Source organism: Macaca fascicularis, chromosome 5 (assembly GCF_037993035.2).
Source record: "Macaca fascicularis isolate 582-1 chromosome 5, T2T-MFA8v1.1".
NCBI classification, from domain to species: Eukaryota; Metazoa; Chordata; class Mammalia; order Primates; family Cercopithecidae; genus Macaca; species Macaca fascicularis.
In genome coordinates, this window is record NC_088379.1 from 169,121,034 (window position 1) to 169,143,302 (window position 22,269).

The following is a 22,269-nucleotide window of genomic DNA, read 5'->3' on the forward strand; positions in this document are numbered from 1 at the left end:
TTTAAATGGATTTCTTTGAAATCTCTACAATAACACTTGCTGACAGATACATATTCACATCCTATATTTTTATACTCAAATTCTATTCATGATAAATATTTACTATATCCTATGTGTTGTAACATTGTGTTTCTATTCTTATCATTGTAATTATGACTCAGGAATTGCTTTTAGGTAATTAGTTTATTTTGAGAAACTAGTAATAGAACACAACCAATGGTAAAATATGACAACTAAAAATTTGATAAGCCTACATAAACCAATGACAAGAAAAATCTCAAGAACAATTATACCTCTAAAGTAAATATTAGGGAGAAAATTGACATTGCAATACATTCCTAACAAGTAAGAGCATAGTCATTACTAAAAACAGAACAGAATTTCTATAAAGATTATCTTAATTTGTAAATTGCTAAGTATAGGATTATATTTATTCATATTTTACTCTAAAAGTTCATAATGTCTGTAACCAGGAATTTGTGGACTATATTTTAAAACAATATTCTTTTAAATTCATACATCCTTGCTTTACTTTTACCTTAGGATTTACTGTTTACTTATATAAGTTTAGGAGAATTTAGCTTTTAAAACCACAAACTGAATGATTAATTATGTTCAGCTTCAAAGTAAATATTACGATGCAAAGTCTTCCATCATGAGCCCTCATTAGAGAGTCAATCATTCAGGTAGCCAATACCAGCAAAGTAAAAAGTTAGCTATCTTTGACTTTCTTGTTTCCATCATTCAACAAGTATTAACTGCGACTTTTTGGACAGTGTAGAATAAAGTGGGTTCCACTTGTCCAAATGTTTCAAGTGGAAAGTTACAAGTTATAATACTGGAAATTACAAGAAGGAATTAAAAACACTTCAGTCACTCTTGAAGCACCTGGGGCTACTTCTGCTGGATTCCTTCCCCCTAAACAAGATAATAAAACAATAAATCATAAAATTTGAAAGTATGAAACATTTATAAAATTTTTAGCGGTACATTCAAGTTAGGCATGCCAGAAAGTCCTCTTCCCCTTAAGAAATTACTCACAACACTGTACTGGGAACTTGTAGCTGCTATGCCAATGACCTTTGTCTTCTACTAGGCACTTTTTGGAAGAACATTCCTTATGAAAAGTTCTAGGCACAATTTGAGTTTCTGAGACTAGTTAGAGGGAGGATACTGTTACCCACTGCAGTGCCTATGTGACTTATCTGTATCCCTACCTGGCTCTTGTTGCCAAATACCTACGCCTGTGTGACATAGCTAAATTTTTACTGAGCTCTAACTCTGCTTATTTTTAGGAGACAGGATGTCTGTGGTCAGAGGCTATCTCTTAGGCAGCTTATTTGACCTCTGAAGGACTCTAGCTTCATTATTATCCAATTTTCACACTAAATGACACTCCCACTGGTGCCATGACACTTGACAATCACTGTTAATCACCTCTTTTGGAAGATGCCAAAAAAGATCAAAAAAGAGGGCTGGCCTTGATTTCAAGCAAATCTCTGTCCCCTTCCAAGAAAAAGCATGACTATTCTTCTGCTTGTTCTTAATTCTCCACACCTTCATTAAGGATACCCTATATCTGTAAATTCCCAGTTCTCAGGAGCCATGAAGTTGATTTGCGAGCTATGCTCCCACTTCTCCAATTCCGAAGCCACTGGACTAAAGCCTGCACTGCTGAACTCTCACTTTTGGTTTTATGTATTGGCTTCATGACACAGAACATGAAAGAGCTTCTTCTGGAATAATGAGGATCTTCAGTAACAGTGACTCCTTCACTTGGATTTGTTCAATTGAGTACGTGGAATACACTTCACATGTCAATGTGGCTGCTGGCTACCCGGGCATTGACAATCCAGTGGATGTTCTATGAGGGCAGTTTCCTAGTCTGCTCATTATTTCATCTTCGGTGCTAGAATAATTATTATGACATAAGAAACATTTTAAAAATGAATGGGTAAATGAATAAATGCTGTCCAAAATCACCCTGCATCTGTCAACTAGAATGCTGCAAAGATCTATAAATTTCAGACCAGTAGTCCAATGTTTGTCACATAATTTCCAAAGACTCTTGTAGTAAACAAGGTGTCTCCATAAGAAGCAATTGGCTTTTGTTAACTTACCCTAAGAAGTTTCATTTCTGTGGTTAGAAGTTATTAGTAAGTGGCTTTAATGTTCTAGGCTTTTAGCACATTCTAGTCTAAAACTCATTTTAAAGGTCTTGATGACTATGGTTCAAGATTAGCAAAAATGAGCTATCTCTCTCAAAAGTGGGTAATGTTGACCAGAATCATCACCACATAAGAATATCAGGAAACTGAGGTAGAAACACAATAAGGTATAATACTCCCACTGCATTATAGTGAATCATAAATTAAAATTTTGTCCTCATGACTACATTACACACAAGCTCCATTTCTTTTTCTGTGAAAAGACAGAAAGGTAAGAAACATAATTTTAATTTTAATTGTGTGGATTTTTTTCTTTTAGCTTTTTCTGCCTATAGTGCCAACAAAGTATTAAACTTTAATGCCACAGCAGTATTCTAATTTCTAAAATAACTTTAAGAAACAGATTAAGGGCACTGCAGGTGGGAAAGGCACGATGACTTCACTGGGAGCATAATGCGAGAACGATCATGATGGACGAACAAAGCCAGCTAATGGAAAACATCCCATTTCACATTTCTTACCATCGTAATATAAAATAAAACATAATTAATTTTTTTTCAAAAAACTATTTTCATTTTAGTGTTTAATTACCTGGTGTCTGTCAAAATCTTGCAGTTAATTAACTTTTCACACTCACAGCCTGCATCTCTTAATTGTATGCTGTCATTTTACAATAAAATTTAGCAGGATAGCACTGACTAATATCAAAATGTTAAGGTCAAGTTCTATGATGCATTTAATGGATTTTCAAAAGCGCGAAAAGCATGGTTTTAACTATTTGATATCAAATAAAACATTCAAAAATTTAATATTTCAGAAATTCTAAAATAAATTGTGTTATGCTAATTTCTAACACATCATTATAGACACCTGAAAACTTCACTTAGTATGAAAAGTAAAATTATTATTATTTTTATTATACTTTAAGTTCTGGGATACATGTACAGAAAGTACAGGTTTGTTACACAGGTATACATGTGCCATGGAGGTTTGCTGCACCCATCAACCCGTCATCTACATTAGGTATTTCTACTAATGCTAAGCTTCTCCTAGTCCCCTATCCCCCAACAGGCCCAAGTGTGTGATGTTCCCCTCCCTGTGTCCATGTATTCTCATGTTTCAACTCCTACTTATGAGTGAGAACATGTGATGTGTTTGGTTTTCTGTCCTTGTGTTGGTTTGCTGAGAATGATGGCTTCCAGCATCATCCGTGTCTTTTATTTTTATTTTATAGTCACTCATTAGCTCTAAGTTTTTTGAGGACATGATTTATTCTTTACCAAATCTTTGTATTCCCTCTACAAGACCTAGAAATTTGTTTTTTTTTCTTGTAACCAGCATTCATATGTTTACCAAATAAACAAAAGGAGAATATTTTTTCAAATGCAATTTTACATGTAAGATCTCAGAATTCTATGGTACTATAAAAAAGGATTAAAAAGAGAAAATTTATTTTTTTACGTTAATGGGAACTGTGATATTAGGATATTATGAATATTTTAAACAAAGCTATTGGGTAAAATATAATCAAACTAAGTAAGATATATACCTCAAGTTCTCTAATATCTTTTTATCCCAACAATTTCTCAGACAAATGAAAATAGAAAGTTATTCTCATGTTGTGCATTAGAAGGGACCTGTATGTTGTGCACATGTACCCTAGAACATAAAGTATAATAATAAAAAATAATAATAAAATAAAATAAATAAATAAATAAAAAAGAAGGGACCCTGGATTACTGTCTGTGCCCTCATTCTAGCTCTATGACTCCCTGGATTACTGTCTGTGCCCTCATTCTAGCTCTATGACCACCTGGATTGTGCTTGGGATCTAGAATTGAAACCCTGATAGTCTCACTTTCATGATCTATAAAATAAGGGAATTTCTAACTAAAACAGACCAGGAAGATTATACAGACCAGCAATAAAGTTCTACAAAGGTAAGCCATTGACACTTCATATATGGTCCCTAGCTTGTTGGACACCTTAGAGTTTGCTCTTACTGGGTTTTGAATTAATCTAAAATTATAAATCGTTTTTTGTCTTTACTGAAATTCTATATGCTTTTATTTTTATACATGGTATTAGTTAAGAGAGTTATTGGAACTAAAAAAGTTATACCAATAACTACTTTATAATTTATTGAGGTCTCCAAATCTATGCTAAAAACAAAGACCACAACTAATGCTAAAAATTCAACATAAATATACTTGAAATGCTGCAGTTTTCCAGCAATCATTATATTCATGAATGCCTTGACTGATAAAGGTATTATTGATGACAGCATTTAATTACTGCTCTTTATTAGTTTTTACTTATGTTACTATTAGTTTCATTCCAGTTATTTGAATTATCGCTGGTTGTATCTTTCAATGTACAATGATAGTTGTTTGTCTCAATGCATTTTTACTCAGCTTTTAAATAAAAAATTTATAGATTCACAGTCTCTAAGGTGCAATATATATTTTTCAAACTGTTTCCCCAAAGTAACTATATTCATAATGTGCCGAGGTATGCTTTATTATTTCTTTGCAATGATTTTGCATGATTTAAATAATTTGCAACATGCTATTAAAATAAAGTTCTGAGATATTTGAAACTTATATATCATTGTTTAATATATAAAATCAAGTATAAAGTGCATTATTTTTCCAAAAATTTGCTTTAGCAACAAATTATTTCCTTAGTAATAACTTTTAAAAATAGAATTTGCTTTAACAATACATTTACTGTTATTTGTTTTAAATTTTTAGCAACATTTTCGTTGTAAATATTTTCTTTCCCCTCTTTCTTTTAATCATGGAGCTTATTTTACTTGAACATAGTAGCAAGCATTAATAAGTGGATTGTAGTGTCTTTTCCTTGGACTGAAAGGACTATACTTAAGAGAATGTGTAAAAAAAAAAAAAAAAAAAAAAAAAGAGAGAATAATTAATAGAAATCATTCTACAAAGCTAGTATCCCAGTTAATATTTACAAATATTGTTTTTTTGGCAGTAAAAGTAGTATTTTAGTCCACCCCCTCCTGCCCTCCCTCCTCTCGCAACCCCTAGTACACTTTTCCCCTCTTGTTCCCACAGCAACGTTACAATCAGAAAAAAATAAGTTTCAGGGCGCAGAATTGGATGGGGGGAGGGGATATGAGTAAAAGCAGGCAAATCACAAGAGGAATTTTTCAGAATAGGTTATTCTACTTAGTCATCATCTTCTCCCTCATCTTCAGGTTCTCATTTTCGCTTCTGACCCCTTTCTTCTTCATCAAACTCTTCTTCATCTTCCTCGTCATCTCTCTCTCCATCCTTATAACCTTCTTCATCCTCCTCCTCCTCCTCTCCACCCACGTCCTCCTCTTCACCTTCCTCCTCCTCATCCTTGTCCTCATCTTCCACTACCTGAGCATCTTCATCATACTGCTCCTCATCCTCCTCCTCCTCCTCACATCCAGGCCTTCCACGTAGCCCTCAGCATCCGAGTCAGGGGCCTCCTTGTCGTCCCGGTCATAGCCGTGGAGATATGTGAGTTGTGAGAGGAGCTTGAACACGTTTTCTCGGGAATCGTTCAGGTTGGTTACCTCGCAATTGAAAAGGTCTAAGCTCTTGAGGTTTTCTAACTTTTTCAGTGGCTCTATTGTGCTGAGGTCTTTAATTTTGTTGCCACTTAAATTTAGATATGTGAGGTTTGGACACTTTTCTGCCAATACTTCCAGGCCCCCCGAGACTCTTAGTTCAAGCTTCTTAAGTTAGTTTAACTTTGGTAAGTTTGAGATTGAGGCGAGGCCTACGTTGATTGTACTTAAGATTCCAGTTCTTCAAAGTCATCTGTGAGGCCTTCGAGTTTGCCTGCATTCGACCGACTGCTGTCCAGGACAAGTTATTTCACATCAGAGGGCGCCCTGTTGCGCAGCGCTAAATGAATCCTTCTGCCTATCTCCAATGTCTCGCGCTCTCTCTCTGCAGAGGCTCCTGCGCCGGCGGAATTCAATCCATAAACCCCGAACCCATGGTCACACGTTTTAGGGCTTTGAAGGCTCAACCAGCTCCGCTCGGTTCTCGAGCCCCAATACTTACAAATATTATAATAAAGGGATTGATAAGTAACTTGGGTCAAGAAGAACAATTTTTCAAGTTTGTAGATCTTCCTAGTAAGAAGGTAGGTGTGTGTGACTAAAGGAAATCTTATCTGATTCTCTGGTTGATAATTTGTGAATACACAAGGCACTCCCCTCTACACTACTAACTGTGAATCAGCCTTCACAAGTACCCATTTTTCTTTTTGCTTTTAGAGATCTGACACAGGATATCTTTGAATCTATAGATTAGGTGTAAAGTAAACTGAGAATATGCATCACAGATAGTAAATAACACAGTGAACCACGAAAGACATATTTGGTGAGAGTTCCCCTCAAATGAAAGAATAAAATGCCAAAAAAAATCCTGTAAAAAGCTAAATCTATCTTTTATTGGTATCATAATGAATTATGAATTTTCCACTTCTGACTCACAATGTGATCTTGGTTGTATCTGTTCTATCAGATTATAACTAAAACCAAAGTATCTAACTAGGTTTAGATATGGCAAATAGTAGAGGAATAAAATTTGAATGGCATGTATGTTTATTTAGAGAGGAATAATTTTCTACTTTCTGAGACATTTATATTTTTAGTGAGCAAGGAAAATAATATGTCTAGTGTTAATTAGTTCTTACACAGGGATCACGAGATGGTTTTCAGCAGGTACTAGTCATATATCCTACATTGACTAAATATGGTATATTAAAAAATAATATTTCCCTAAAACAATCTTTTCACAGGCTATAGAATTTATGGGAAAACACTCAGGAAGAAATGAAAATATAGCAGCTCTGCTGGAATTTGCAATTTATAGGGAAGAAAAACATGCAAAAAAATATGCTATTGTTTATGAGAATTACATAAGAAGAAATTTCAGTATGGGAGCCAAGGAGCTTAGGGAGTTGACCTTGATTTGGAGATCAGGAAAGCCTGCCCAAGAAAACGTCATTACATTTGGATAATTTGAAGGATGAACAGGCATTGTCTAAGCTAAGGAGATGGTGGAGGGAGAGTTCCAGTCAGAGGACATAATCTACACCAAAACCCAAAAGTGAGAGAATGCAGTAGATATTATGAACTATAAAATGTTCCATATGACTGTATCTTAGAGTGTAAGGGGCAAAAGTGGTGTGAAATATGGTTGCAGAGGCAGGAAGAAGTTATGGAGTATATTGGTAAGGAAATAAAACACTTAAAGCAGAAGAGTGGTATAAAATAATTTGTATTTTTAAAAGACTAGAATGTGTAAAATGTTAATTTTCAAAAAAAAATCCTCATCAGGCAGATTTTGTTATTATCCCCATTATATATGTTAGAAAATCAAAGCTTAGGCTGTTTCAGAAACCTGTTCAAGGCATAGCTAGTACTCAAACCAGGATTTAAGTCAAATTTGACTTGATTAAAGTCCATGCATTTCCATTACACCTCGCTGCTTTATAATTTGTTAGTTCTTTCTGATGTATCTACACAATGGTAGTCATAGTTCTAGATTAGTTCCTACTATTTGCTCATGCCATTTCATAAAACATAAAAGCATCCTTCAAGATACTGGAAACATGAATTTACTTCTCAAGTTATAGTAACTGTAGTGGAACAATATTTTGAGGTAGTAAATGTAATGTTTATTCTCTTAGTTCCTTTTGACCTATATCCATCCACCATTAAACCAAAATGGTGAAACACATACAAATGTACACACACACACACACATACACACACACAGATAGAGAGAGAGGGGGAGAGAGAGAATAAGAGAGTAAATTGAGTTTCTGATTTTGGAGTTGTTCACCCTCTCTCTCCTTGATACAGACAATAGTAATGAAAGCCCTGGATTCAGCCTAGAATCAGACACCCATTGGGATTTTATGGGATTTTTAGAGCTTTATTGTAAAAATCGCGTTTTAAACATTGGCAGACTCAAACAAACAGCTTATATTAACCACAGGGAAGGAAGGATGTATAATAATGGAGCAGTTTTATTGGACATTTAGGAAAGAGAAAGAAGGGGAGAGAGGGATGGGGGACGGTGTGTGGCTGTGTGTGAGAGAGAGAAAGAGAGAGAGACAGAGAGAGGGAGAAACTTATTTTGCTAATTTGGCTCATTCTAGTGTGGAAGACTGGTAAATCAAAATATAATGGGGTTGCCTGGTAGCCTGCAGACTCAGCAAAGAGTTGCAGTGCAAGTCTAAAGGCTGTCTCTTGGTCTTGTTCGTTCTTACTCCATGGAAGATAGTCTTTTGTTCGATTCCATGGAAGACAATCTTTTGTTCGATTGCAGTCTTGAACTGATTGAATGAAGCCCACCTACATTAAGGAGGTTAATCTGCTTTACTCAAAGTCCAGCTATTTCAATGTTAATTTTACCACCCTACCCTGGGCCAAAAAATAAAACAAATACAACTTCATAGAAACATCCAGAATAATGTTTGACCAAATATGGGTACCATGACCCAGCCAAGTTGACACATAATATATCCATCACTGAAGGACTTTGAAAATAGTAGAGATTTGCCTGACTTTCAATCTGGAGTGTAGGAAAAACACCTTCACTTGAGAGTAGGCATCATTGTGAAGTAACCTCAGGAAGAAAATAAAAGAAACAAAAAAGCTGAGACTGAACTAAAAATGGGAAGTAACTGGGTTACAATTGTAAAGTGTGTTTTGTTCTACTATCATGTTTAAATACAGATCTACAGAAAAGTTAACTTCAATGATAAGGAATAAAAATATGTATTTATACATCTGATTTACATTTGTAATTCTAAAATTGTGACTTCATTGTAGTGTTCTGGGCATCACTCTACTAGTACCCAGTCCCTCTATTAGAATTGTTTGGATGTGATTTCTTTTTTCCCTACTATATATGAGAAACAGGCTTGATTATGTTTATGTGTCTAAGCATGGTTGGTTGATAGATGCTAAACTGAAGTATGTGGCATGAAGTCTCATCAAATGTCAAAAATTCTCAGATTTAATATCATCTCATCAAACTAAAAAACAGCAAACTGATAGTTCACCATTTTGAACATGGTTAAAAGTAGAACAAATATTAGAAATTGACATATAAGAGCAGTCAAATCAAAAAAACTGTTTTTCACTTATAAAAATTGTTTTGGATGAGTAATGTTTTCCTTCAAATTTTAGACATGTACCTCCACAAAAGAATCCATTTTTTAAAAAAATCACGACTTTAGCTTTTGCTATTTGAGACAGCCAGGCAAAGGGAGAATAATATGAGCTTTTTACATTGTGTAAGTCACATTTTACCGTAAGTACAGAACATATTTTGCCAGTGAAAAATGACATTAAATGTGTCATTCCTTGCTCAGTAGCAATGACCCAGTTACAGCTAACCATTTTGTGTTAAAAACTTTGTGCCTAATGAAATATGCAGGAAGCTTGTCTGATTCAGAAACCCTGGAATCCTGAAAATGCATACTATGACAGGCATCAGGAAGCTGGTAATGGTTGAGGCTGTGAAAAGAATGTCAAAGGTAATGCTGAAGGTGTCAAAAGACAATTCAGAGCCAAGTACTGAGAATTTTCTCTGCAGTGACACTTCCAGCCTTATTCAGTTTCATCAGAAGGTAATTTCTTCAAGGCCTTGTAAACTTAAATGGGAGCATTAAATATTTAATTTTACAACTACAACATGAAATTCTCTTGCCATTTCAGCATTTTCATGTCTCTGTACAATCAAGAAACCTAATTTTTTTTAGTATAAACAGTTAAATAAAATAGTATTCAATTATTTTTAAACTGAAATGATCCAAATGCAGTGAACATTTTCTTTGAGAAAATGTCTTAATTTTTATGTAGTGTTTTACTGTATCCATTCCTTTGATTTACTGACTGTAAATCTACTATTCTTATTTTAATTCTATATAAACACTTTATTCTTAATCCTATATAAAAGATTGATACCTAAGAATTAATTTCATTGTTAGTAATTGACAGAAAAGAAAACCATCTACGTATAATGATTACATTCTGCCGCTAAGTAATGATGAGAGCTTGCTTATGTTTACTGAGCAGTCAATATGTCCTCCAACTGTGCAAAGGACTTTACTTGATTATTTACTGTTTATAAAACACAAAAGTATAGGCACTATTGACACTTGTATTTGAAAAGCTAAAATAAGGCTTATGTAGGATAAGTTCCCCAGAGTCATATTGTGGAACCTGGGTTTGAACTCTGGAAACTCCAGTGCAAACTCGCTACTATAAACAGTTTTGCTGGGGAATAAACTGACAGGAAACAGGCATGTCCATAGTCTTCAACTGATTTCATAAGAAAAAGACAGATATTAAAGTTTCCTATTTAATTTAAAATAATCAAAATTGTTCTAAATGAGTAATCAACATAGGTTCTATCCTATCTGCCGATTATCAATTTAGTGATAGTATGAAGATATAATTTTTGTTTGTTTTCTTTGAAATACTTGCTAGAAATTTGAAACATTTCTGTTATTTCTTTGCTCTTACTACCCAACGTTGAGCCACAGTTCTCTACTTTAAAAAAAAAAAAAATCTCTCTAACTATTCTGGAATTTAATTTAACCTAGAGTACCATATCTCTATAACCATAAAAAATAGTGAAAAATAATCTGTAAGGTAGCCAAAGAAAGGAAAATCTAACTGAACTACACAATTTGATAAAATTTTTCAGAATGAAATACTTCACAGTAATATCTTCTGATCAGTATACAATTAAACTCAAACTTCATTGACAATGACCATTAATAATAGGCTCAGCTTTAATAATATGAAACAAAAACTACATTCAAAAAATACTTGAAACTGTAAATGACCCACTCTATTAATCTATTCTATTCTATTTGGTATTCTTAGATTTCTACTTCTAAAGACTAAAAGTAACATGACATCCCATCCTCCACTTATCTTTGTTAAAAAGTGAAAATAAAAAATAATAAATCTTATTTTGGCCAGGCGCAGTGGCTCACATTTGCAATCCCAGCACTTTGGGAGGCTGAGGCAGGCAGATCACTTGAGGTCAGGAGTTCAAGACCAGCCTGGCCAACATGGCAAAACCTGGTCTCCACTAAAAATACAAAAATTAGCCAGGCACGACAGCGGTTGCCTGTAATCCCAGCTACTCAGGAGGCTGAGGCAGGAGAATCACTTGAACCCAGGAGGCGGAGGTTGCAGTGAGCCAAGATCATGCCATTGTACTCCAGCCTGGGCAACAACAGTGAAACTCAGTCACAAACAAATAAATAAATAAATTTTATTTCATAATACACAAACCGAACTAAAGCTTTTTACTATATTTTTTAATTGAATAGGCCAGAGTTGTTCCATAAAACTTGTTCATTAAAACACAAATTAAAAGAAGCTTCAGTTTCTAAAATTTGAAAGTGCTTTGTTACATCAGACATCAAACTAAGCATTAGAAATGTAAAAGAGGAAAAAAATTCTATCCATTGACTTACTGTAATACAGTCTCTACATTCACCTTTGTTTCAAGTAAAAAAGGAAGAATATTTCATTTTCAAAGACTATAAACCTGACTTTGAATTGGGCCCTCATTCCTTTGAAAATTCCTTATTACTAATGATTAGGCTAAACTTTTTTATACAAGTAACTCTAAGATATTCAAATATATATTGGGAATTAGTCACTATATACTTTTATTTAATAATTGTTCAAGCTAAATATAAATCAATAACAAAGGAAAAACTCTGTAAACAGTAGAGAAAAACCAAGTTTTGAATTATCATTAACAAGTATGATAATACCAAATAAAAATTGTATTAATTTGATCATAAAATTTACCATGAATACTAAATAAAAATGATGATATAATAGTAACAGGGGATATTGACTGAGAATTTACTAGGATGTAGGCCGTGTTCTAAGCATTTATTGTATAAACTCTTTTAACAATAGAAAGTTATTTTCCTCATTGATTTTTTTTGCAAGTGAGGAAGGGGTAATAGAAGCCATTATTAAGAAGTGAAGAGTAGTAATATATACAAAGATAAGTCTTCATTATTTTGTGTTTTACAATGCATAAAAATATTATTTCCTGATATGTCTGTATAACATGATCTCCTGGTTACAGCCCTGCCAATTTGGAAATGTTTAATCCATTGTGGGCCAATAAATTCAATAGGTTTTTCCATTTTTATTTTAAGTTTATTTATTTATTTATTCATTTGACAAGTATTTCTTGGAGGCCTACTATGTTACAGGCACTGGCAATGAATCCAGATGGGAAGAAAACAGGCAGTATTAAACCAGTTACCACAGCAATAAATTTATAAATACAAATTGTGATCGTTTCAATAAAGGTAAAGCATATTTTATTAAGAAAACATTAAAGAGAAACCAGTTTTGACTGAGTCAGAAATAGATAAAACCTCACTGAAGGTTTGGAGTCTACTGTGCTGGGGGGACTGAGGTGAGGCAGCCGCAGCCTAGAGCTAGCAGATGAAGGGGTGCCTGCCTCCCTGCTGGTGCTCACCACAGCAGCAGAGTCAAGGCACCTGTAGGAGGAACGGGGGTCCCCTGCTGAAGACTGTGTGCACTGTTGCACTGGAGTTGCTTTGGGACTAGGTATGGAAGCTAAATGATGAGAACACATGGTCACAGAGAGGAGAACAACACACACGGAGGCCTTTCGGAGAGTGGAGAGTGGGAGAAGGGAGAGGATCAGGAAAAATAACTAATGGATACTAGGCTTAATAACCTTGTGATGAAATAATCTGTACAACAAACCCCCATGGCACAAGGTTACCTATGTAACAAGCCTGCACCTGTACCCCTGAACTTAAAATAAAAGTTGAAAAAACAAAACAAAACAAAAAACCTCACTGAATGAGGGATATTTAAGCAGAGCTTTGAGGATAGGAACTGCCAGGCAAAGGTTTCAGGGAGAAGTTTTCTAGGCAAGGGGGATTGTGTATGAATCCCTGATGTCAAAGAGCTCTGTATCTTCAAGGGATTAACTCATCAATGTTGCTGGAACAAAATAAAGGAAGCTTGAGAAGGGACTGGAGAGGCAGGAAGGGGCCCAGGCCTGCTAGGTCATATCAAGACTGTGGAAAGCAACTCAGGTACAATGGAAAGGTATTTGAAGGGTTTGATGGAAGAGAGTGACAGAATTTAAATTGCATCTAGAAAAGATCCTCTCTGCTGACACTCTGGGCTGGATTCTTTCTTCCTGCCTCCCCTACCTCCCTTGTAAACTGAGAAGGATGAACTTTATGTAATGCACAGCCCTAAGCATCTAAAGTGAGTTTAACCCAACGCTGAGTATTTGTAGACAAACTGCAGAAGTTTGACATTTTCCTGAGTCTTCCCCGATGCCATCTAAAGTTATTTCCCAAAAAGAAGTAGTAACCTTTGCCTCCTTACTTGGATTTGTCTATAGAAGGAATAAGTGTCATTCCTCTCAACATAGATAAATGATCAAGCAAGAGAGAAAAGAAGATTCTTTACAAGTAGTGTCAGACAAAGACGGGGCTATTTCAAGAGAAGAAAATGAGTGAGAGCTCTGGATATTGAAATGGGCATTTAAAAGCTGCATTGTGGGAAACTGGTTAAGCTCTGGGGTTCAAGAACAGCCTGGGCAACATGCTGAAATCCCATCTCTAAAAAAAAAAAAAATTAGGTGTGTGTGGTGGTGTGAGCCTGTAAGTCCCAGCTTGCTGGGAGGCTGAGGTGGAAGAATCACTTGACCCCAGGAGGTTCAGGTGGCAGTGAGCTGAGATTATACTACTCTAGCCGAGGCAACAGAATGATACACTGTTTCTCTGTCTGTCTCTCTCTCACTTCCTCTCTCTCTCTCTATATATATAATATATATACACACATATATATATATTTACATATGTAAAATGTTTATCTGTATAAAATAAAAGTTGCCTTGTATTCTAAACATTAATTGAAAAAGCCAGTGAAACTAGTTGTAATTGTTTTGCATTAACATTAGTTAAAACAATGCTCTTGACAGATAAAGAGGAAAAATCTCAGTGGCTTAACATATTAGTTTCTCTGCTCAATCAAGAACAAAATGTGATGCCTGATCAGAAGACTCTCCTCCAAATAGTAATTCAGGAATGATTTTCTTACAATTTATAGGTCGGTCTACCACTTGGACAATGTATCTTCCAAGATCTCCATCCTCATCTATACTGTATCCAACTTTGGGAGGAGCATGAGTTTCATGCCAGGGAGGTTCTTATGGCCCAGGGCTGCAATCTTCTCATAGTGCACTGGCCAGAACTTAGTCATACTTAACTATAAGTCAATCTGGAGCACCCAACAAGAGGAGGAGATGGATTGATTAGAAGTTAGATAGTCTCTGAAACTATAGGGTGCCATATGACATATGTGTTCAAAAATCCTGTAGTGCAAAGCAAATAACATGATAGCAGAGAGATCCAGATTTATGGAGAAAAAGGAATGGCCAAAAAGGAAAACAAAACAGGAAATATTTAATATTATGCTTTTATACATTAAATAATGTTGTCCTCATTGTATAAAACAGTGTTACAAATTGCCTTTCCCTTACTTGAACCACCAGCTTTTCTCATAAAATCAGTCCTCTTCATTTAACATGCATTTGTATAATTGGAATATTTTACTAATAGGATAAAAATCTCTTAATTAATTTTACTAAGTGGCCTCTAGAAGAAAATTTAGATTTCATGGAAATTGTGTGTACTTTATAATTAATGATGAGAAAAAGCCCAACATTAAAGGAAGAAAAAAAAAATTTTAATGCAGTGAAAAGGGGTAAATAATTAGGCCTTATTGGCTAATGAGTTATTTGAATAAACATCTTGGTTAGGCAGTTACATAAAATTAAATGTTTTCTACCTTTTTAATGAAATTATTCTTATTGAACAGTACAAAAGAAAGTTCTGCTATATTATTCTAGTTTTCAGTTATAAATGAAAAAGCATTTAAACACAAACAAACATCACTCTGATTACAGTATGGAATATTAATTGGAAAGAGGCAAGGGTGTGAATAAACTGATTGATAAGAAAACTACGACATTTTCCTAGGTATGAGAGACTTTGGATCATTTATCAGCATCTGTGAAGATGAGAAAAAGCTGACGGCTTAAAGCTGAAGAACATTTTAGAGGTAAAATTGACACAGCTTCATGGCAGATTATATAGAGAAGATGCAGAAGAGAGAGATATCGAAGATAATTACTCAGTGTCTAGCATGAGCAACTCGAATGAAAACTCAATTAACCGAGAGGGAAAATCAGAAGATAAATAGATATGGAAGAAAGGTCAGGAGTTCAATTTGAGGCATATTGAATTTGAGATACCTGTATGTTACCCAGCTGGGGAAGTCAGACTGTCGTAGATGCGGGCCGGAGCTCTGAGGATCTGAGTCATCTGGACGTATAAATATTGGCATTCCTTGGCATATAGATAGTGTTTCATGTTATGATATTATATGAATGAAGCTAAGAAATGAGTGGAAAAGTTCAGTTAAGGATCTCAATATGTAGCAGTTATATTAAGAATTGGAGCCAGCAAAGTTGACTGAGATGCAGTCAGAAAGGCAGGAGGAATCTGACTCCCATATTCATTTCTACATTATTGGCAATAGCCAAGACAAAGCAATCTAAGTGTCCATCAAAGGACAATGGATAAAGAAAATGTGGCATATATACACAATGGAAAACTAGTCTGCCTTTATAAGGAAAGAAATACTATCATTTATAACAACATGAATGAATCTGGAGGACATTATGCTAAACGAAATAAGCCAGGTATAGAAAGACAATCACTGCAAGATCTCATTTATACGTGGAATCTAAAAAAAGTAAAATTCATAAAAACAGAGAGTAGAACAGTAGTTACCAGAGGCTAGGAACATGGGTAGTATGGGGAGAGGGGAGAGGTTGGTCAAAGGGTATAAAGTTCCTCTTAGACACGAGAGGTCAGTTTTAGTGATTTATCATGGAGAATGATGATCATAGTAATAATGCACTGTATATTTCAAAAGTTGCTAAAATATTAGATTTTAAACATTCTTACTCCCAAAATAATAAGTAGTTGAGGTGGTAGATATGTTAATAAGCTTGATTTAATCTTTATGTGTGTGTGTGTGTGTGTGTGTATATATATATATATACACCACATTGCAACCCATAACTGCATGCAATTATTATTTGTCAATAAAAATAACATGAAAAGAACATCAAATGTGGTTTGGCAAAAGTCAAAGACCCAGTTAAGAGACTGTTTTAAAAATAGGAAATAATGCTAGAAGTTCTTATGAGAAAAAGACAGAAAATTGTATCCATTCATTCAACAAATATTTATAGACTGTTTGGCAACACAAGGCATATCCTGGGTACTAAAACTGTAGGAGGAAACAAAAACTCTTTGCCCTCATGGTCTTATATTGGCCTTATAGAAACTTGACAATGGTTAAAGACCTTAGAAGAATCGGTGTGGGTAAAGTAGTAGGTATGGATACCATCTGGGAATGAGTTGAAGTGGAAAGAAGCAAGCAGAAATGACATGTTTAGACAACTATTTTGAGAGAGTTTGCATTGAAACATACAGGGATAGAGCAGTAGCCAGAGGGAGAAGTAAATTTAAATGAATATTTTTAAAATATGGAGGATGCTCCAACATGTTTGAATGCTTATAGGAAAGAATTGTTGAAAAGGGAGAGATAAAGAAAACATTGTGAAAAGTCATGGAACAAAGTCCCTGAGAAGAAAGAATACTATTATGGGGTCATGTAGCATATTATTTCCTTTGAAAGAAACTAATAATTTACTCTCAAAGTGATAATGATGATGATGATGATAATAATAAAAAGTGGAAGAGGAGGAGGAAGAAGAAAAGAAGAGGAGGAGGAGGAGAAAGAGGAGAAGGAATAGAAACAACAACAAAAACAATAACAACTATTTAATACAACAACCATCAACATTCATCAAACATTTGCTCTGTCCTAAGCATTATGCAAAGCTCTTGGCACACATTTCTCTCATTTAATCGTCATGATAGCCATATGAGGTGACATTATTTTCCCCACTTTTCAAGAGAGAAAAATGAGGCACACCAAGTTATCTTGTTTATGCAATCATCCAGCCAGTAAGCGATGAGTCAGACTTTCAAGGTGCCAGTGTTTCTGTCTTCAGAGCTTAGGCTCTGAATTATTTAAAGACATTTTTCTATTTTGCTATCTTTCCATGGATGTTAACAGACTTAAAAATTTTTTAAGTATATTTTCTGTTTTTTCATGTGTTTGAGAATAGGAGAGAAAACAAAGACACATGTGTTTGTTTCAACATCTTATTTCATACTCCACGTATTATTTTTTACTCAGAAAAAAAAATATGTATGTATATGATCAGCTTTCAATATCCATGGGAGATTGGTTCCAGGTCCTTAGAAGATAAGAGAGCAAGATCCACTGACACTCAAGTCCCTTAAGTCAGTCCTATGTATCCATGGGTTCGGTATCCCTAGAAATTTCCTCCAAGGTTGGTTGAATCCAAGATGCTAAGAATTCTCCCATTTAATCATCATGCTAGCCATATGAGGTGCCATTATTCTCCCCGTTTTACAAGAGAGAAAAACGAGAAACACCAAGACATTGTGTTTATGCAATCATGCCACCGGTAAGTTGCGAGTCAGACTTTGAAAGTGCCAGTGTTTCTGTCTTCAGGGCCTCCAGGGCATAAAGATTGACTGTATACACATACTTTTATATCGGTGTTTTGAAAGAAAGGACATAACAGCAAAGGGCAAAAATGTAACTAAAGCAAATGGGTAAATGACAAACCAGCATATATATTACATATATATAGATGTGTGCTTATGTTATATATGTATTTTTATGTCACATAACAGTGCTTATTGTAAGTAATTCATTTCTTAAATTTTCAATAATGCTTTTAATTACTTTTCTCTGGGCTTTTATTTTCATTTTATTATTATTATTATTATTATTTTTTGAGAAGGAGTCTCGCTCTGTGGCCCAGGCTGGAGTGCAGTGGCGCAAGCTCTGCTCACTGCAAGCTCCGCCTCCTGGGTTCATGTCATTCTCCTGCCTCAGTCTCCCCAGTAGCTGGGACTACAGTTGCCCGCCACCACACCTGGCTATTTTTTTTTTTATTTATTTTTTTTTTTAGTAGAGCCGGGGTTTCACCGTGTTAGCCAGGATGGTCTCGATCTCCTGACCTCGTGATCTGCCCGCCTTGGCCTCCCAAAGTGCTGGGATTACAAGCGTGAGCCACTACACCCGGCCTGGTATTTTACTTTTAAAACTTCTACATAACACATTGACTATAGACAACAAAAAATGAATATTAATAAAATAGGTATATGCTAATAGAATTAGGTCATCAATATATTTAAAAAATGAAAACTAAAATGAATTTTTAAAAATTTAAAATGTATCTATTATACATGAGATGTCCTTTAGACAATATAATAAAGTATATCTTCAAATGTTATTTTTTTGTCTATTATATAAATGAAAGTACATTTAGAAATTTAAATATATAAATGAACAATAAAAATCTTATTAAAATCTAATTTAGGGTTTTGGAGTTGAAACTTCAGGCAAAATGTTAATAATCTTCATCTTAATAAGAAGTTACATTATACTACATTTTAAAACAACTAAAAGAGTATAATTGGATTGTAATGCAAAGAAAAGATAAATGCTTGAGGTGATAGTTATACCGTTTGCTCTGATGTAATTGTGATGCATTGTATGTTTATATAAAAATAACTCATGTATATGTTTATGGGTAGATATATACACCCACTATGTACCCATAAAAATAAAAAAACCAAACATAGTCCTTGTAAATATATATTTTTCTGTATTCATGACACATATAATGATATTTTAAGTAAATAATTAACGAAAAAGTAAAAAAAAATTATATTAAAAAAAGAATTGTGTATTTTATGTTGTTTCATATATTTTTGAGTGGTGGTCACTCAGCTTTCTGACCTACAGAACTGTGAGACAATAAATGAGTATTAAGTTACTACATTTATGGTAATTTGTTATATAAATTCCTAACTGCTTCCTATCTGGTTAACATGAAACCATGTTGTGATTGCAAGTCTACAATCCATTTGTCACTATAAGTTGGTTCTAAAACACATCTTTGTTTATGTTACAAAATTTATATAACTTCACTTCATTGAATCCCCATTATTCTAAAAAAGAAAAAAAAAAAAAAAAAAAGCCTCCACTTTGTAAATGTCTAATATGACATGATAATATATTATCAGGCTAAGATCAAAGATTGTGTAAATGGTAGACATAGATCCAAATCATAGCTTATTATAGCAATGTGTCATTGGACAAGGTACATAAAATTCTGATCTTCAGAATCTCTGTCAGTTTAGAAGCCAGCTCACAAATTGGCGGATTTTTGGGTGACTGTGGTCAAGGGTCTTTGGTAAGCAAAATATTTTTGTATATTTAAAAAATTATAATTCCTTTTAAATTATAATTCATTAATGTCTACAATGTGGGGCACACATTTTACGGTTTACCACAATCCCCACCATTTCCCTTCTGTCTTAACTTCTCATCACATCCCCATTACTATCTGACACTTGAAATCGAAACGGGAAAAGTTTCCTTGTTCCCCCTTGCAGGGCGTGCGATGGGGCTGTGGCTCGCTTCTTCAGTGTCCCCGCTGCTCAAACCTCACATGGGCAGGCTGTGGGGCCCTGACCCCATGGTAGTGGCTAGGGATGAATGTTGACAGCTGAAGCCCCAGTGGGCATATGTTACAGGGTGCTCTTTTAGTTTAACTGTCCATAGAGTTTAGCCTTCCATAGTCGGCTTGTGTTCATCAGCTCAATTAGACCCTTCCTTATCACAGACGGCTTTCTGTATGCTGGGGTTCTTGCCTTAGTTTACCAGAAGAATTGGATGACATGTGGGCTTGGAGAATGAGTGCAAGGTTTTACTGTGTGGAAGTAGCTCTCAGCAGATGGGGGACCAGAAGGGAGATGGTTTTCCCCTGGAGCATTCGCCAAACCCCGCCTCCTTCTGCAGGTGGATAGCCTGCCAGCATTCTGGCGTCTGTCGTGCTCTTCTGCTGGCGTGCTCCCCTTGACGTCCAGCTGCTTGTCTTCTTCCAGCGATGCGTTCCTCTCCATGTCCAACTGCTTGTGTATCTGTTTGCTAGAGTCTTGGGGTTTTTATAGGCACAGGATGGGGATGTGACAGGCCATAGTGGTCTTGGGAAATGCAACATTTGGGCAGGAAAACAAAAATGCTCGTGTTCACCTAGTCTGTGGGCTCAGGCCCCGGGGTGGAGTCCTAGCCAGGGACCATGCCCTTCTCCCTTCCAGATCATTTAAAGGGACCATGCCCTTCCCTTCCCAGCACATCCGTATCAAAATCACGTCATTGCTTCAAGAACTTCAAGCAACAAAATTAAGTAAGGTTGAGAAAGAATTTGAAATTTGAAAGATTTAGGAGGGGGGAGATGAGGCCAAGGTAGAATAGCCAGAGCACAAGGACGAAAGCCAAACAGCTTGACAACAGTCCTGAAGAACTATCTAACATTCCCAGTGATGATTTGTGAGGTTGAAATATACTTTTCTATATTAACAACAGTAAAAACAATTTTCCATTAACCATGCTAGAGAAAATTCGGACCTATCTTATTGTTTTATTTAAAAAGATAAAATTCTTTAAATATATTCAGAAGTGACCAAAGAATATACAATGAAAAAAGTAGGAAAAATATTATTTCTGCATTTAAGTAGGTTCTCACATAATGCCTATATAATTCTTGAGGACACCTGGCCTTCAATTTGGCTTAGAGTCAGAGACATAGGAAATGTTTCCCAATAATAGAACAAACCTAAACTGCATTGAAAGTCTCTGTGAAACAAACAAACAAACAAACAAAATCTGTCAATAATGAGACCAGCATTTGAACTCATGAATGTACTTCCCTTTACGGTTTGGCCATTTCTTTGCCCTTAACCTTTATCCAAAAAAACACCATGAGTATAAATGCTGGCAGTTGATTCATTTGTTTAGAAATGAAAATGTCTTTTAGGAGAAACTGTCAGGTAGTCAAAGTATAAATAATGTGCAGTTACAGCTCTTTATTCTAAATGTCTTGGAAAATAATATTGTTAAACATTATTTTAAATCTGCAAGTCTCATTAGTACTTCATTAAATCTCTGAATTTAAGGTGAAAGGGTATGTGTGTTAATAAGGGAAGAGAAGAAAAAATATGCTTTACAAGGAATAGCAGTAGATTGAAAAAATAATTATGTGAAAATTTAATTAGTTGGAACCCAATCGCAAACAAAGAAATGATTTAGTTAATTTTTCTATTAATAAAGCAAAGTCATTTCTTGGATTAGATTAATTACTGATGAAGAAAAATATTTAAATTTTCATTATCCTGAGCCTCATGATAGAATACAGAGTTCATACTCTATGCTTTTACCAATTTGAAAAACAAAGGAGTTATCTGTGGCCTACAGCTGTCTCATTCCTTGAGAAAACCATGTGAGAACAGGGCTCTACTGGAGTCTTTGTTACTGCAGGGAACATTCCTGACTTTACAAACATAATAATATTTCCATCGTTCTCTGTTATCTGCAAAGGTCAGTATGTACTGTAACCCAAGAATACTTTAACTATTAATTTTTAAATACAGCTGATTACAATTCACCAAATTTACTGATGTAAATAATCCAGGAAAGTAGGATATTTTACCTTAACCAGTGGCATGAAAACAAATATAGCTGGAGTACAAATGTAGAATTAGAACTGTTAGGACAAAAAGAAATTTAAAAACCTATATAGCAATCACCTCTCACTCTTATTTACTAGAGATGATAATTTGACAATGTTTCAGCTGCTTGCTAGTGATTTTATCCTGCTGTTGACCATAATGCAGCTCTCTTTAAAGTATTATTACTAAATTACCATTCACTTATGAGTAACCTATTTTTCTACACATTTTCATTCAACTAGACCAAACAACTTCCCCAAACAATTTTGAAACAAGTGTC

General features: G+C 34.9%; 1 protein-coding gene and 1 pseudogene across 26 annotated transcripts in view; both read right to left on the bottom strand.

Annotated features, from left to right (window-relative positions):
- Nucleotides 1-22,269, bottom strand: part of MARCHF1 (membrane associated ring-CH-type finger 1) — an 830,557-nt gene that overhangs the window by 644,104 nt on the left and 164,184 nt on the right. The window lies entirely within an intron of this gene.
- Nucleotides 4,726-20,384, bottom strand: LOC102116657 (uncharacterized; annotated as a pseudogene).